Here is a 9,931-nt window from a genome sequence, read left to right as displayed (position 1 = left end):
ACAACTCTTTCTGCTAGGACCAGAAACTGCATGTGATTCAACTCCGTTTATGAAAGGGAATTCAACTCTAGCTCTATTTGCACTGGATAAGCACAATAGTGAATCTCCTTACCAGAAAACAACCCTTGCTGCTAGGACCAGAAATGGCATGTGATTCAACTCCGTTTATGAAAGGGAAATCAACTCTAGCTCGCCTTACAAGAAACACATTCTGCTTTAGAGAAAGCAGCACTCTTCTACTCTACTCTGTTTCCTATATAGCCAGAACAGTCAGCTTGCTCAGAACCAAAGAACTGTGCTTCCTACACACAATGGCCATAACTAGTTCAACTCTGTTTAGGAAACTGACAAGAACAGTAGTTTCTCTTGCGTCCAATACACTGCATTTGCTGGGTACAGACGCGAGTGCTATTTGCACTGTGTATGGCCAAATGAGCACAAAAGTGACTCTCCTTACTAGAAAACAACTCTTGGTGCTAGGACCAGAAACTGCATGTGATTCAACTCCGTTCATGAAAAGGAATTCAACTCTAGCTTGCCTTACAAGAAACACACTCTGCTTTAGAGAAAGCAGCACTCTTCTACTCTACTGTGTTTCCTATATAGCCAGAACAGTCAGCTTGCTCAGAACTAAAGAACTGTGCTTCCTACACACAAGGGCCATATCTAATTCAACTCTGCTTAGGAAACTGACAAGAACAGTAGTTTCTCTTGCGTCCAATACAATGCATTTGCTGGGAACAGACGCGAGTGCTATTTGCAATGTGTATGGCCAATTGAGCACAATAGTGAATCTCCTTACTAGAAAACAACTTTTGCTGCTAGGACCAGAAACTGGATGTGATAAAACTCCGTTTATGAAAGGGAAATCAACTCTAGCTCGCCTTACAAGAAACACACTCTGCTTTAGAGAAAGCAGCACTCTTCTACTCTACTGTGTTTCCTATATAGCCAGAACTGTCAGCTTGCTCAGAACTAAAGAACTGTGCTTCCTACACACAAGGGCCATATCTAATTCAACTCTGCTTAGGAAACTGACAAGAACAGTAGTTTCTCTTGCGTCCAATACACTTCATTTGCTGGGAACAGACGCGAGTGCTATTTGTAATGTGTATGGCCAATTGAGCACAATAGGGAATCTCCTTACCAGAAAACAACTCTTGCTGCTAGGACCAGAAATTGCATGTGATTCAACTCCGTTTATGAAAGGGAATTAAACTCTGGCTCGCCTTACAAGAAACACACTCTGCTTTTGAGAAAGCAGCACTCTTCTACTCTACTGTGTTTCCTATAGAGCCAGAACAGTCAGCTTGCTCAGAACCAAAGAACTGTGCTTCCTACACACAATGGCCATAACTAGTTCAACTCTGCTTAGGAAACTGACAAGAACAGTAGTTTCTCTTGCGTCCAATACAATGCAATTGCTGGGTACAGACGCGAGTGCTATTTGCACTGTGTATGGCCAAATGAGCACAATAGTGACTCTCCTTACCAGAAAACAACTCTTGGTGCTAGGACCAGAAACTGCATATGATTCAACTCCGTGGAATTCAACTCTAGCTTGCCTTAAAAGAAACACACTCTGCTTTTGAGAAAGCAGCACTCTTCTACTCTACTGTGTTTCCTATAGAGCCAGAACAGTCAGCTTGCTCAGAACTAAAGAACTGTGCCTCCTACACACAAGGGCCATATCTAATTCAACTCTGCTTAGGAAACTGACAAGAACAGTAGTTTCTCTTGCGTCCAATACACTCCATTTGCTGGGATAAGACGCGAGTGCTATTTGCACTGTGTATATCCAATTGAGCACAATAGTGAATCTCCTTACCAGAAAACAACTTTTGCTGCTAGGACCAGAAACTGCATGTGATTCAACTCCGTTTATGAAAGGGAAATCAACTCTAGCTCGCCTTACAAGAAACACACTCTGCTTTAGAGAAAGGAGCACTCTTCCACTCTACTCTGTTTCCTATATAGCCAGAACTGTCAGCTTGCTCAGAACTAAAGAACTGTGCTTCCTACACACAAGGGCAATATTTAATTCAACTCTCCTTAGGAAACTGACAAGAACAGTAGTTTCTCTTGCGTCCAATACACTGCATTTGCTTGGAACAGACGGGAGTGCTATTTGCAATGTGTATGGCCAATTGAGCACAATAGTGAATCTCCTTACCAGAAAACAACCCTTGCTGCTAGGACCAGAAATGGCATGTGATTCAACTCCGTTTATGAAAGGGAATTAAACTCTGGCTCACCTTACAAGAAACACACTCTGCTTTTGAGAAAGCAGCACTCTTCTACTCTACTGTGTTTCTTATAGAGCCAGAACAGTCAGCTTGCTCAGAACCAAAGAACTGTGCTTCCTACACACAATGGCCATAACTAGTTCAACTCTGCTTAGGAAACTGACAAGAACAGTAGTTTCTGTTGCGTCCAATACACTGCATTTGCTGGGATCAGACGCGAGTGCTATTTGCACTGTGTATGGCCAATTGAGCACAATAGTGAATCTCCTTACCAGAAAACAACTTTTGCTGCTAGGACCAGAAACTGAATGTGATTCAACTCCGTTTATGAAAGGGAAATCAACTCTAGCTCGCCTTACAAGAAACACATTCTGCTTTAGAGAAAGCAGCACTCTTCTACTCTACTCTGTTTCCTATATAGCCAGAACAGTCTGCTTGCTCAGAACCAAAGAACTGTGCTTCCTACACACAATGGCCATAACTAGTTCAACTCTGTTTAGGAAACTGACAAGAACAGTAGTTTCTCTTGCGTCCAATACACTGCATTTGCTTTGTACAGACGCGAGTGCTATTTGCACTGTGTATGGCCAAATGAGCACAAAAGTGACTCTCCTTACTAGAAAACAACTCTTGGTGCTAGGACCAGAAACTGCATGTGATTCAACTCCGTTCATGAAAAGGAATTCAACTCTAGCTTGCCTTACAAGAAACACACTCTGCTTTTGAGAAAGCAGCACTCTTCTACTCTACTGTGTTTCCTATATAGCCAGAACTGTCAGCTTGCTCAGAACTAAAGAACTGTGCTTCCTACACACAAGGGCCATATCTAATTCAACTCTGCTTAGGAAACTGACAAGAACAGTAGTTTCTCTTGCGTCCAATACACTTCATTTGCTGGGAACAGACGCGAGTGCTATTTGTAATGTGTATGGCCAATTGAGCACAATAGTGAATCTCCTTACCAGAAAACAACTCTTGCTGCTAGGACCAGAAATTGCATGTGATTCAACTCCGTTTATGAAAGGGAATTAAACTCTGGCTCGCCTTACAAGAAACACACTCTGCTTTTGAGAAAGCAGCACTCTTCTACTCTACTGTGTTTCCTATAGAGCCAGAACAGTCAGCTTGCTCAGAACCAAAGAACTGTGCTTCCTACACAAAAGCTCCATATCTACTTCAACTCTCCTTAGGAAACTGACAAAAACAGTAGTTTCTCTTGCGTCCAATACACTGCATTTGCTGAGAACAGAAGCGAGTGCTATTTTCACTGTGTATGGCCAATTGAGTACAATAGTGACTCTCCTTACCAAAAACAACTCTTTCTGCTAGGACCAGAAACTGCATGTGATTCAACTCCGTTTATGAAAGGGAATTCAACTCTAGCTCTATTTGCACTGGATAAGCACAATAGTGACTCTCCTTACCAGAAAACAACTTTTGCTGCTAGGACCAGAAACTGCATGTGATTCAACTCCGTTTATGAAAGGGAAATCAACTCTAGCTCGCCTTACAAGAAACACACTCTGCTTTAGAGAAAGCAGCACTCTTCTACTCTACTGTGTTTCCTATATAGCCAGAACTGTCAGCTTGCTCAGAACTAAAGAACTGTGCTTCCTACACACAAAGGCCATATCGAATTCAACTCTGCTTAGAAAACTGACAAGAACAGTAGTTTCTCTTGCGTCCAATACACTGCATTTGCTGGGAACAGACGCGAGTGCTATTTGCACTGTGTATGGCCTATTGAGCACAATAGTGAATCTCCTTACCAGAAAACAACTCTTGCTGCTAGGACCAGAAATTGCATGTGATTCAACTCCGTTTATGAAAAGGAATTAAACTCTGGCTCGCCTTACAAGAAACACACTCTGCTTTTGAGAAAGCAGCACTCTTCTACTCTACTGTGTTTCCTATAGAGCCAGAACAGTCAGCTTGCTCAGAACCAAAGAACTGTGCTTCCTACACACAATGGCCATAACTAGTTCAACTCTGCTTAGGAAACTGAAAAGAACAGTAGTTTCTCTTGCGTCCAATACACTGCATTTGCTGGGATAAGACGCGAGTGCTATTTGCACTGTGTATGGCCAAATGAGCACAATAGTGACTCTCCTTACCAGAAAACAACTCTTGGTGCTAGGACCAGAAACTGCATGTGATTCAACTCCGTGGAATTCAACTCTAGCTTGCCTTAAAAGAAACACACTCTGCTTTTGAGAAAGCAGCACTCTTCTACTCTACTGTGTTTCCTATATAGCCAGAACAGTCAGCTTGCTGAGAACCAAAGAACTGTGCTTCCTACACAAAAGCTCCATATCTACTTCAACTCTCCTTAGGAAACTGACAAAAACAGTAGTTTCTCTTGCGTCCAATACACTGCACTTGCTGAGAACAGAAGCGAGTGCTATTTGCACTGTGTATGGCCAATTGAGTACAATAGTGACTCTCCTTACCAGAAAACAACTCTTGGTGCTAGGACCAGAAACTGCATGTGATTCAACTCCGTTTATGAAAGGGAATTCAACTCTAGCTCGCCTTACAAGAAACACACTCTGCTTTAGAGAAAGCAGCACTCTTCTACTCTACTCTGTTTCCTATAAAGCCAGAACTGTCAGCTTGCTCAGAACTAAAGAACTGTGCTTCCTACACACAAGGGCAATATTTAATTCAACTCTCCTTAGGAAACTGACAAGAACAGTAGTTTCTCTTGCGTCCAATACACTGCATTTGCTTGGAACAGACGGGAGTGCTATTTGCAATGTGTATGGCCAATTGAGCACAATAGTGAATCTCCTTACCAGAAAACAACCCTTGCTGCTAGGACCAGAAATGGCATGTGATTCAACTCCGTTTATGAAAGGGAATTAAACTCTGGCTCACCTTACAAGAAACACACTCTGCTTTTGAGAAAGCAGCACTCTTCTACTCTACTGTGTTTCCTATATAGCCAGAACAGTCAGCTTGCTCAGAACTAAAGAACTGTGCTTCCTACACACAAGGGCCATATCTAATTCAACTTTGCTTAGGAAACTGACAAGAACAGTAGTTTCTCTTGCGTCCAATACACTGCATTTGCTGGGATAAGACGCGAGTGCTATTTGCACTGTGTAAGGCCAATTGAACACAATAGTGAATCTCCCTACCAGAAAACAACTTTTGCTGCTAGGACCAGAAACTGCCTGTGATTCAACTCCGTTTATGAAAGGGAAATCAACTCTAGCTTGCCTTACAATAAACACACTCTGCTTTAGAGAAAGCAGCACTCTTCTACTCTACTGTGTTTCCTATACAGCCAGAACTGTCAGCTTGCTCAGAACTAAAGAACTGTGCTTCCTACACACGAGGGCAATATCTAATTCAACTCTGCTTAGGAAACTGACAAGAACAGTAGTTTCTCTTGCGTCCAATACACTGCATTTGCTGGGAACAGACGTGAGTGCTATTTGCGATGTGTATGGCCAATTGAGCACAATAGTGAATCTCCTTACCAGAAAACAACTCTTGCTGCTAGGACCAGAAATTCCATGTGATTCAACTCCGTTTATGAAAGGGAATTAAACTCTGGCTCGCCTTACAAGAAACACACTCTGCTTTAGAGAAAGCAGCACTCTTCTACTCTACTGTGTTTCTTATAGAGCCAGAACAGTCAGCTTGCTCAGAACCAAAGAACTGTGCTTCCTACACACAATGGCCATAACTAGTTCAACTCTGCTTAGGAAACTGACAAGAACAGTAGTTTCTCTTGCGTCCAATACACTGCATTTGCTGGGATAAGACGCGAGTGCTATTTGCACTGTGTATGGCCAATTGAGCACAATAGTGAATCTCCTTACCAGAAAACAACTTTTGCTGCTAGGACCAGAAACTGAATGTGATTCAACTCCGTTTATGAAAGGGAAATCAACTCTAGCTCGCCTTACAAGAAACACATTCTGCTTTAGAGAAAGCAGCACTCTTCTACTCTACTTTGTTTCTTATATAGCCAGAACAGTCAGCTTGCTCAGAACCAAAGTACTGTGCTTGCTACACACAATGGCCATAACTAGTTCAACTCTGTTTAGGAAACTGACAAGAACAGTAGTTTCTCTTGCGTCCAATACACTGCATTTGCTGGGTACAGATGCGAGTGCTATTTGCACTGTGTATGGCCAAATGAGCACAAAAGTGACTCTCCTTACTAGAAAACAACTCTTGGTGCTAGGACCAGAAACTGCATGTGATTCAACTCCGTTCATGAAAAGGAATTCAACTCTAGCTTGCCTTACAAGAAACACACTCTGCTTTTGAGAAAGCAGCACTCTTCTACTCTACTGTGTTTCCTATATAGCCAGAACAGTCAGCTTGCTCAGAACTAAAGAACTGTGCTTCCTACACACAAGGGCCATATCTAATTCAACTCTGCTTAGGAAACTGACAAGAACAGTAGTTTCTCTTGCGTCCAATACACTTCATTTGCTGGGAACAGACGCGAGTGCTATTTGTAATGTGTATGGCCAATTGAGCACAATAGTGAATCTCCTTACCAGAAAACAACTCTTGCTGCTAGGACCAGAAATTGCATGTGATTCAACTCCGTTTATGAAAGGGAATTAAACTCTGGCTCGCCTTACAAGAAACACACTCTGCTTTTGAGAAAGCAGCACTCTTCTACTCTACTGTGTTTCCTATAGAGCCAGAACAGTCAGCTTGCTCAGAACCAAAGAACTGTGCTTCCTACACACAATGGCCATAACTAGTTCAACTCTGCTCAGGAAACTGACAAGAACAGTAGTTTCTCTTGCGTCCAATACAATGCACTTGCTGGGTACAGACGCGAGTGCTATTTGCACTGTGTATGGCCAAATGAGCACAATAGTGACTCTCCTTACCAGAAAACAACTCTTGGTGCTAGGACCAGAAACTGCATGTGATTCAACTCCGTGGAATTCAACTCTAGGTTGCCTTAAAAGAAACACACTCTGCTTTTGAGAAAGCAGCACTCTTCTACTCTACTGTGTTTCCTATAGAGCCATAACAGTCAGCTTGCTCAGAACCAAAGAACTGTGCTTCCTACACAAAAGCTCCATATCTACTTCAACTCTCCTTAGGAAACTGACAAAAACAGTAGTTTCTCTTTCGTCCAATTCACTGCACTTGCTGAGAACAGAAGCGAGTGCTATTTGCACTGTGTATGGCCAATTGAGTACAATAGTGACTCTCCTTACCAGAAAACAACTCTTTCTGCTAGGACCAGAAATTGCATGTGATTCAACTCCGTTTATGAAAGGGAATTCAACTCTAGCTTGCCTTACAAGAAACACACTCTGCTTTAGAGAAAGCAGCACTCTTCTACTCTACTGTGTTTCCTATACAGCCAGAACAGTCAGCTTGCTCAGAACCAAAGAACTGTGCTTCCTACACATAATGGCCATAACTAGTTCAACTCTGCTTAGGAAACTGACAAGAACAGTAGTTTCTCTTGCATCCATACAATGTACTTGGTGGGTACAGACGCGAGTGCTATTTGCACTGTGTATGGCCAAATGAGCACAATAGTGACTCTCCTTACCAGAAAACAACTCTTGGTGCTAGGACCAGAAACTGCATGTGATTCAACTCCATGGAATTCAACTCTAGCTTGCCTTAAAAGAAACACACTCTGCTTTTGAGAAAGCAGCACTCTTCTACTCTACTGTGTTTCCTATAGAGCCAGAACAGTCAGCTTGCTCAGAACCAAAGAACTGTGCTTCCTACACAAAAGCTCCATATCTACCTCAACTCTCCTTAGGAAACTGACAAAAACAGTAGTTTCTCTTGCGTCCAATACACTGCACTTGCTGAGAACAGAAGCGAGTGCTATTTGCACTATGTATGGCCAATTGAGTACAATAGTGACTCTCCTTACCAGAAAACAACTCTTTCTGCTAGGACCAGAAACTGCATGTGATTCAACTCCATTTATGAAAGGGAATTCAACTCTAGCTCTATTTGCACTGGATAAGCACAATAGTGACTCTCCTTACCAGAAAACAACTTTTGCTGCTAGGAACAGAAACTGCATGTGATTCAACTCCGTTTATGAAAGGGAATACAACTCTAGCTTGCCTTAAAAGAAACACACTCTGCTTTTGAGAAAGCAGCACTCTACTACTCTACTGTGTTTCCTATATAGCCAGAGCATTCAGCTTGCTCAGAACTAAAGAACTGTGCTTCCTACACACAAGGGCCATATCTAATTCAACTCTGTCTTGGAAACTGACAAGAACAGTAGTTTCTCTTGCGTCCAATACACTGCATTTGCTGGGATAAGACGCGAGTGCTATTTGCACTGTGTAAGGCCAATTTAGCACAATAGTGAATCTCCTTACCAGAAAACAACTTTTGCTGCTAGGACCAGAAACTGCATGTGATTCAACTCCGTTTATGAAAGGGAAATCAACTCTAGCTCGCCTTACAAGAAACACACTCTGCTTTAGAGAAAGCAGCACTCTTCTACTCTACTGTGTTTCCTATATAGCCAGAACTGTCAGCTTGCTCAGAACTAAAGAACTGTGCTTCCTACACACAAGGGCCATATCGAATTCAACTCTGCTTAGAAAACTGACAAGAACAGTAGTTTCTCTTGCGTCCAATACACTGCATTTGCTGGGAACAGACGCGAGTGCTATTTGCAATGTGTATGGCCAATTGAGCACAATAGTGAATCTCCTTACCAGAAAACAACTCTTGCTGCTAGGACCAGAAATTGCATGTGATTCAACTCCGTTTATGAAAGGGAATTAAACTCTGGATCGCCTTACAAGAAACACACTCTGCTTTTGAGAAAGCAGCACTCTTCTACTCTACTGTGTTTCCTATAGAGCCAGAACAGTCAGCTTGCTCAGAACCAAAGAACTGTGCTTCCTACACACAATGGCCATAACTAGTTCAACTCTGCTTAGGAAACTGACAAGAACAGTAGTTTCTCTTGCGTCCATACAATGCACTTGCTGGGTACAGACGCGAGTGCTATTTGCATTGTGTATGGCCAAATGAGCACAATAGTGACTCTCCTTACCAGAAAACAACTCTTGGTGCTAGGACCAGAAACTGCATGTGATTCAAATCCGTGGAATTCAACTCTAGCTTGCCTTTAAAGAAACACACTCTGCTTTTGAGAAAGCAGCACTCTTCTACTCTACTGTGTTTCCTATCGAGCCAGAACAGTCAGCTTGCTCAGAACCAAAGAACTGTGCTTCCTACACAAAAGCTCCATATCTACTTCAACTCTCCTTAGGAAACTGACAAAAACAGTAGTTTCTCTTGCGTCCAATACACTGCACTTGCTGAGAACAGAAGCGAGTGCTATTTGCACTGTGTATGGCCAATTGAGTACAATAGTGACTCTCCTTACCAGAAAACAACTCTTGGTGCTAGGACCAGAAACTGCATGTGATACAACTCCGTTTATGAAAGGGAATTCAACTCTAGCTTGCCTTACAAGAAACACACTCTGCTTTTGAGAAAGCAGCACTTTTCTACTCTACTGTGTTTCCTATAGAGCCAGAACAGTCAGCTTGCTCAGATCTAAAGAACTGTGCTTCCTACACACAAGGGCCATATCTATTTCAACTCTGCTTAGGAAACTGACAAGAACAGGAGTTCCTCTTGCGTCCAATACACTGCTTTTGCTGGGATAAGACGCGAGTGCTATTTGCACTGTGTAAGGC

Source organism: Peromyscus californicus, unplaced genomic scaffold, assembly GCF_007827085.1.
Source record: "Peromyscus californicus insignis strain IS unplaced genomic scaffold, ASM782708v3 Scaffold_67__1_contigs__length_231375, whole genome shotgun sequence".
Taxonomy (NCBI): Eukaryota; Metazoa; Chordata; class Mammalia; order Rodentia; family Cricetidae; genus Peromyscus; species Peromyscus californicus.
The sequence above is the reverse complement of the archived record's forward strand: the minus strand, read 5'-3'. Positions refer to the sequence as shown.